This window comes from Tupaia chinensis, unplaced genomic scaffold, assembly GCF_000334495.1.
Source record: "Tupaia chinensis unplaced genomic scaffold, TupChi_1.0 Scaffold000361_2, whole genome shotgun sequence".
Lineage (NCBI taxonomy): Eukaryota > Metazoa > Chordata > Mammalia > Scandentia > Tupaiidae > Tupaia > Tupaia belangeri.
In genome coordinates this window covers 3,320,672-3,329,545 of record NW_006159858.1, presented here as the reverse complement: position 1 = coordinate 3,329,545, position 8,874 = coordinate 3,320,672, and the positions used below count along the sequence as shown (strand labels likewise).

The following is an 8,874-nucleotide window of genomic DNA, read 5'->3' as shown; positions in this document are numbered from 1 at the left end:
CGACGCCTACCTGCTGGATAGTCCAGCCCTGGCCGCGGAGCTGGAGGCCATGGGTGTCACCTGCGTGGGCGTGGGGCCCAAGTGCTGCAGGCGACAGCTCCAGCGACGCGATGGCCGCGCCACGGAAGCCCGACGTGCGCCGCCGTGGTGGGATCGGATCCGCACCTTGGTTACGCGAAGCGCACCAAGGCTGTGGGGTACCTGCAACAGCCAGGCTGCTTGCTCATGGGCACCAACATGGACAACGCTACCGCTCGAAAACGGTCACTTCGTCGCGGGTACTGGCTGTCAGATTGGCGGTCCTGCGCCAGGCTGATATCTGTGGGAAGCCCAGCTGCTTCATCTTCAACAGTGTGTCCCAGGAGTATGGCATCGGCAGTCCGTCATGGTGGGAGACCACCTGGACACAGATATCCTCGGGGTGTCACTTGTGGCCTGAAGACCGTCCTCACCCTCAAGGTGTCCACACTAGGGATGTGAAGAGTAACCAGGAGAGTGACTGCGTGTCTAAGAATGCGGTCCCTGACTTCCATGTTGACAACATAGCCGACCTTTGCTGACTCTTCAAGGTTAAAAGACCTACTGTCTTTAATCTCCAGAATAAAGGGGGGTGAAAAAGGAAATCAGTTACCCAAGTTAATAGGTGGGATTTAAGCACCTGCTTAGCTAGGTGGCTTCCAAGTGTAACTGGGTTTAGCAAAGACGGTGGTTGTTAACCTTGTAAGAAAGGTTTGGCGGATGAATTGTTTTACTGATATGCTTGGGGTTTTTTTTTTTTTTTTTTTTGGAGAGGTTTTTGCTATAGGGTGTGTGCACTCGCCAGAGAGACATAAAGCAAGAAATCATCCCCCCCCCCGCCCCGGGGGGGATGGCCCCGCTGCAATCCCTTCTAGTCCATTCTCCTCTTGGGATCTTGGACACGCACACGCGCCCAGCATGAGTTTAAGCCACCGGATCAGGGCTCGGACCACAGTCGACTTCATGGGAGTCCAGCAAGATAGCCATTACGCCATCTGCTGCCCCCTCAAGGTGCACGTTTACCCATGGAGGGCGTTGGGTGCAGATGGGCTTTGGGTGCTGTTTGCAAGGACAAACAGTTGCCACATCAGGGAACTTTCCCTGCTAATGGAACTGAGGCAGATCCACGGGTATTGTGCATTTTACTGAAAAATTCAGACATCAAGCCTCCCTAAAGGGTAGAAGAGAGCAAGGCATTATTATTGTGACTGTTTTGAAAAACTTGTTCCAACCAGACCCACAACCAGGGCCCCATCAACCTGCTGCTGCTGCATCCCAGCTCCTCCGGTGTGTGGGGGGGAATGGGGTGGCGGTATCCGTTCCCCAGGGTGTCTCCCTGTCCTTGGGGTAGGGGATGCTGCCCCCACCCGTCCCCTCCTTCCTTGAAAACTGCCCTGATGTCACAGTTGGGAGTGTCTGTTCCGTCTCAGGTGCCCAGGGCTGCGCGCCTCAGGCACAGTTACCTGGTTCTGTAACTCAGTCCAGGTAACCCCAGCCGCCTGGAGTGAGCATGTGAACCCAGTGACTTGGACTGAGCACGCGACCAAGAGGGCGTGGCTGCCCTTGCTGAACTCTGGGCCACTGTGCAGGGAGCTCCGAGCAGTGCTGGTACCAAAAGTTTTGTTTTGGTTTTTGGTTTTGGGGTTTTTTGGGGGGGATATGACCTTTATTGAGCTTATCCATCAGAGTGGATATGATGTCTGTACAAAACCAAATGTTTGTTACTATAACTTCTGCATCACAATTAAAATCCGAACAGTTTTTTAAAAACAGTCAACTCAATCAAAACCCACTACTTCGGAATCAATAGCTTCTTTAAAGCCACAGTAACACTTAAATATGGTTAAGACTCGAATGCAGACATTTGGTTGGTTGGAAAGCTAATTAAACTTCCAACTTGCTCAGACAGAATTCCACAAAGGCAAAATTGTGTTTTTCACAGAGATACAGTCCACTGGAATGACCAACACCAGACAGCTGTTAGAGTATTTAGAGTCCTGAGATAGTAAGGAACCCAGGCATCCTTTAGACAGTCCTCTGTTGTCCTTCCTTCCCACTCAGAGATTTGTGGATGTGTGGAATAACGCCACCACCAGCAATTGATGAGAGAGTCCAATTCCTCGTCTCCACGAATAGCAAGTTGCCAGTGGCGAGGAGTAATACGCTTTACCTTGAAGTCTTTTGATGCATTTCCTGCCAGTTCAAGTACCTCTGCAGTGAGGTACTCCAGGATCGCAGCACTGTACACAGCAGCAGCCGTGCCCACACATCCATGGATTTCAGGTGTGAATGAATACAGCCCACCGGGAACTGCAAACCAGCCCTCTGTGAGCGGGGAACCGCCTTTGTCTTGGCCTTTCCTGAGTCCTTCCCAGCCTGACCGCCAGCCATTTCGAATTCTGCTGAAGCTCACACAAGCAAGGCAGAAAAAGGGCTAGTCAGACACACAGAGAGATGCCACGACTACTCCTTTGTCACACCGCCATTCAAACTGCCCCAAAAGTTATTTTTTAAAGAACTTTGTCAAGCAGTGGAATTGAAACGTAAATTCGATTAATAGCTGCACTCTCTCACAGGGAAAATCCTGCTGCAGAGGTCTGGTGCCCTGCAGCCTGCACAGTTAAGGGCATTGCTGGCTGAGAAATGTCTGCCACGTGGGGCACCCTCTGGGAGGGGGGAGGAAAGAGGTCCCGAGAACAGGAAGTCTAAAGCATCCCTCTCTTCCTGTCCTCAACAGCCTGGGTTGGGGGAGGGAAGCTGCACGGGGCCTGGACTCCCTTATTGCTGACCACAGAGGACTGGCAAGGTCTACCCGCTGGCCAGGGTTCTGGCAGGGCTCTGGCCTTGGCTGCCTGTCCCCTGAGTCTGCTGTCCTGTCACTGACCTGTGAGCTGAGTTGGTCACACCTGCAGGGTGGAGCCCGGTTCCTTGGGGCTGACTCTATCCCAACACCTTGGCTCGCACCCCACGGCTTCTCCCAGCCTCACAGTCACGGTGCTCCTTTGTTTGTTCACTGAGTCATCAGGGCAATAAAGGGTGTCCCAAGCCTCCAGCTCTTCTTGGACCTGGGACCTGGGCTTTGGACCGAGGCACAAAGCGGCAAGAGGGCACTCGGGCCCGTGAGGTTGGTGGCGCTGACGACTCTATGAGGTCGGCTCCAGTGGGACTGGTTTTGAGCAGGCCTGTCAGAGTGTTGTCATCATACCAGGAGCACACAGTAGGTGGAGCAGTCAATGACACCACTCTCTCCTGCCAGGTGATGCCCGGGAGTGCGTGTGCACCCTGCCTTTGGTCCATGAGGGGCTGCTGCACCGTGTGAACTCAAATGCAACCCAGCACCGAAGGAAAAAACAAGACCAGCCAGTGTATGAATGGCGGTTGAGGAGGCTAGATCCCATGTGGCATACTGTGTGCTTCAAGTCCTGTACTTGACAGCTTGAGAAACACACCGAGCATATGTGCGTGAGTGCCCAAAATCCCAAAAAGAAGAAGAAAAGAAGAAATGGAGAAGGGATTGTGGCATGACCATCCCTGGGGGCGGAGGGTGCTTTCTAACTTTCCTCTCTCTCTCTCTCCCTCTGTGTCTCTCTCGAAGTGTATGCACCCTCTGACTAAGAAGAAAAACAAAAATGTATCAAAATTTGTGGGATACCACTCTCCATAGAACTGCGGAGAATACGTTTTCACTATGTGGCCCATTGTTATTTAAAGGTTATTGTCTATAAAGTATCCCCTGTGATTCCTCCATGTTGTGGGGTCCCACACTGTAGGGAGACAATGCATTAGCTCACAGCACAGATACCAGGAATTTGGCTAAATTTGGTCTCCCCACCCCAAGTCCCAGACCCGGTGGCTTAAACTCACGCCAGGTACATGCATGCGTGCCCAAGATCCCAAGAAGAGAATGGAGGAGAAGGGATCGTGGCATGGCTATCCCCCCTGAGAGGTGATTTCTCACTTTCTGTCTCTCTGTCTCTGTCTTCTGGTGAGCGCATGTGTCCTATAGCAAAAACTTCTCAAAAAAAAAAAAAAAATCAAGCATGCGTGCATATCCCCAAACCCCAACAGGACGGAGAAGTGGAGAAGAAGGGATTGTGACATGGCCATGCACCATTGGGGCGTCCTTTCTCCCTCTCAATTTCTCTGTCTCTGTCTCTTTGTGGTGAGTGCATGTGCTCTCTGGTAGATTTAAAGAAAAATAATTCACAGATTTTTTTTGTACCAAAATAAACTCATACTTTTAACTTCATTTTCAAGTTCTCTAATACAAAAATAAAGTGCAATAGTTTGTCACTGTATTTGTTTATCTGAAGTACCAATAAAAAAAGTGAAACCTCTCCCATGACCCTTTTAGTGCCGCTTTGAAGCCACAGCTGTATACATTTTGTTTTTTTCACCATTTTTCTAGATTTATAAAGCCGTAGTGATTCTTGCTCTGCCACTTACTAGCTGAGTGACCCTGGGAAAATTACTTAACCTCTCAGTGTCTCAGTTGTCTCATTTACAGAGTAGAAATAATAATAATACCTGCATTTGATGGTTATTACGAGATTCAAATGAGCTGATACATGCAGAACACTTGGAGCAGCTCCTGGCGTGCAGAGCAAATACGTAACCAGGATGAGCCAATGTGGTTATGCTGCATATACACGCATGCCCACATTTCATCTTGCTTACTAAAGTGGGGTCAGTGTACTGTACCAGGATCGATCATTGGAATGCCGCTCAGTTTCAAACCCAGTCTTATCTGCCTTCCTTGGTGATTGTACCTACACACTATGCAAAGATCCCCTTTGGGGACCAGCAGGTGGCATAATGCTTATGTCATTGGACTTCTACATGGCCAGCTGCAGGTGGAGTCCAGGACCCAGCAGCTTGAACCTCACACCGAGCACATGTGCATGTGTGCCCAAAATCCCAAGGAGAGGAGATTGCGGAGTGGCCATCCCCCCTGGGAGAGTGATTTCTCGCTTTCTGTTTCTCCTGCGAGTGCGCACTAAAGCAAAAATCTCTCTTAAAACAACAACAAAACCAACTCTTTTGCCAGGGGGCACAATTTTAGACTCTGTTGGTAGAGAGCACTAGAGGAACAATGCACGGCCCAGGTGAGAAAGGGATTTATCTTCCGGGTTCTGTTGCTTTTTCCTCTGTGGGATGGCTGCTGACCACTTCGAGAACAACCCATGGCGCTCTTGCCCTCAGGATTTGGACAACGCTCCCGTGGGCAGCTTCCTGTTCACTAGTTGCCACGTCCACCCCTCCTTGCCAACTGCAGACAGGCTCTGGCCATGGTACCCCATGTACTTGTCAGTGGGTCAAAGCCGCATGTTCAACCAGTCTGACTTCCAGCCTTGGTGGGGTGGGAAGTCCTCCCAGTCTGTTCCTTGTTGGGGTACACTCCCTCACCCTGGAGGTCGAAGCTGTTCATGACACCTGTTGCCCCTGTATCCTGTAGGGTGCTCTTTCTTGTACCTTTAGTAGTTAATCTTTTACTAGCTAATACTTCTTCCCTAATAAAACTTACCTTCCAAGTTATTGATGTGGATCTCATCTCTAACTGTAATAGATCCTGAGGTATATGTAGTTCTAATTTAGTCTCCTAATTCAAGCCTAGTGTATCATCACGTAGCTCATAAAAATTACGTAACCATTAACATAAGGAAATCTGAGTAGCTTCCAGTCTGGGGGCTATTATACACTGTGCAGTGGGGAACTTAAGTTTTTGTCCACATGACTATTTCTGAAGGGAAAATTCTTAGGAGAGGAAAGATTTACTCTGTCATAGGTTCATGCAATTAAATCTTTGAAAGATATTGTAAAATTACTTTTCCTAAAAGGCTGTACCAAATTATATTTTCAACAATACTACATAAAAGTACCTATTGCCCTATACCTTCACAGTATTTTTCTTTTGTACTAATTTTAGGAGCAGTAGCTCATTGTTTTTGTTTGTTTTGTGCAATTACAAGAAGATTGAACTTTTTTTTGTAACTTCATTGTCCATTTCTTTGTGAAACATGTTCACATCATTTATTCAGTTGAACTGTTTGTCACATTTTTCTTTTCTTTTTTTTTCTGTATGTCTCTGTGTGTGTTCATTTGTGCATATGGGTTTTTGTTCTTAGTTTATGATGATGATGATGATGATGATGATGATGATTTTTTTGGTTGTTTTGTTTTATTTTGTTGTGTTTTCAGAGTCTTTCTATTCCAGTGCTTCTGCCTCAGCCTCCTGAGTAGCTGGGAATACAGGTGCACACCACTGGCCCAGCTTTTTGGGGTCAGCCAGGAAGCAAACTCAGTCCTCCCCGCCCCCTGCCCCCCCATGTGCCCTTAGCTTGCCAAAGACTCCAGAATGTATTATCATAGCTTGACCTGCCTCTCTCTCTCTCTCTCTTTTTTTTTTTTCTTCTGATTCTTAGAAACTCTTTGATGGTTCATTCCTAAACATATGTTTAGTTTTACAAATTTTATTTTATTTTCTTAGTGGCCTTCACCCTTAGTTACTTAAATAGCAACTATTTTCTCATAATGCATTGTATGTCTTTTATTGTGGTAAAATATACATAAGCTAAAATTTACCTTTTTGACCATCGTTAAGTACACAGTTCAGGGGCATTAGGTACATTAACATGATATACGACAACCACCAATATCTATCTCTGAAATGTTTTCATCTTCCCAGACTTCACTGTATCTCTTTTAATGCATTCTTTGCGTCTTAGCTTATACAGAACGTTCACATTTTATGTGGTCAGATTTATCAACCTTTTCCATGATGTCTTCTGACTTTTATATCTTTCTTAGGGAGGGAGATGCTTTCTCATGCTTTATTTTATTTTAACATCTTTCTAGTTTTGTTTTAAACATTTATGTATTTAAGCCACGTGGAATTTTTGCATATGTGAACATGGCCTGAGGAAGGCCTCTAACCTTACTTACTTGCAAGTGAAGAACAATTGTCCTAACACCTTTTAAAAAACAATTCATTCTTTCTTAATTATTTTGTTATATCACCTTTGCCAAAAAGTACCTGCCTTCTCTCCCTCACCCTGGAGGTCGAAGCTGTTCATGACACCTGTTGCCCCTGTATCCTGTAGGGTGCTCTTTCTTGTACCTTTAGTAGTTAATCTTTTACTAGCTAATACTTCTTCCCTAATAAAACTTACCTTCCAAGTTATTGATGTGGATCTCATCTCTAACTGTAATAGATCCTGAGGTATATGTAGTTCTAATTTAGTCTCCTAATTCAAGCCTAGTGTATCATCACGTAGCTCATAAAAATTACGTAACCATTAACATAAGGAAATCTGAGTAGCTTCCAGTCTGGGGGCTATTATACACTGTGCAGTGGGGAACTTAAGTTTTTGTCCACATGACTATTTCTGAAGGGAAAATTCTTAGGAGAGGAAAGATTTACTCTGTCATAGGTTCATGCAATTAAATCTTTGAAAGATATTGTAAAATTACTTTTCCTAAAAGGCTGTACCAAATTATATTTTCAACAATACTACATAAAAGTACCTATTGCCCTATACCTTCACAGTATTTTTCTTTTGTACTAATTTTAGGAGCAGTAGCTCATTGTTTTTGTTTGTTTTGTGCAATTACAAGAAGATTGAACTTTTTTTTGTAACTTCATTGTCCATTTCTTTGTGAAACATGTTCACATCATTTATTCAGTTGAACTGTTTGTCACATTTTTCTTTTCTTTTTTTTTCTGTATGTCTCTGTGTGTGTTCATTTGTGCATATGGGTTTTTGTTCTTGTTTTATGATGATGATGATGATGATGATGATGATGATTTTTTTGGTTGTTTTGTTTTATTTTGTTGTGTTTTCAGAGTCTTTCTATTCCAGTGCTTCTGCCTCAGCCTCCTGAGTAGCTGGGAATACAGGTGCACACCACTGGCCCAGCTTTTTGGGGTCAGCCAGGAAGCAAACTCAGTCCTCCCCGCCCCCTGCCCCCCCATGTGCCCTTAGCTTGCCAAAGACTCCAGAATGTATTATCATAGCTTGACCTGCCTCTCTCTCTCTCTCTCTTTTTTTTTTTTCTTCTGATTCTTAGAAACTCTTTGATGGTTCATTCCTAAACATATGTTTAGTTTTACAAATTTTATTTTATTTTCTTAGTGGCCTTCACCCTTAGTTACTTAAATAGCAACTATTTTCTCATAATGCATTGTATGTCTTTTATTGTGGTAAAATATACATAAGCTAAAATTTACCTTTTTGACCATCGTTAAGTACACAGTTCAGGGGCATTAGGTACATTAACATGATATACGACAACCACCAATATCTATCTCTGAAATGTTTTCATCTTCCCAGACTTCACTGTATCTCTTTTAATGCATTCTTTGCGTCTTAGCTTATACAGAACGTTCACATTTTATGTGGTCAGATTTATCAACCTTTTCCATGATGACTTCTGACTTTTATATCTTTCTTAGGGAGATGCTTTCTCATGCTTTATTTTATTTTAACATCTTTCTAGTTTTGTTTTAAACATTTATGTATTTAAGCCACGTGGAATTTTTGCATATGTGAACATGGCCTGAGGAAGGCCTCTAACCTTACTTACTTGCAAGTGAAGAACAATTGTCCTAACACCTTTTAAAAAACAATTCATTCTTTCTTAATTATTTTGTTATATCACCTTTGCCAAAAAGTACCTGCCTTCTCTCTCCAACCAGATTATAATTTCTTAAAGGGAAGGGATATTTCTTGCCACCATAAGTTTCCCACGTTCCTGGCAAATGGCCGAGCTTAGTCCTCATGGGCTGGTAGTGTGGCTGATAGGAAGCCGGATGAGAACTAGCATATATATATAATATATGTGTGTGTGTGTGTGTGT

General features: G+C 44.9%; 2 pseudogenes; one reads left to right on the top strand and one right to left on the bottom strand.

The window, feature by feature from the left end:
* Positions 1-560, top strand: part of LOC102490484 (glycerol-3-phosphate phosphatase-like) — a 2,848-nt pseudogene extending 2,288 nt beyond the window's left edge.
* A 1,483-nt stretch (positions 561-2,043) lies between these two features.
* LOC106735363 (histone H2A.Z pseudogene) lies at positions 2,044-2,476 on the bottom strand (annotated as a pseudogene).
* Positions 2,477-8,874: the final 6,398 nt, after the last annotated feature.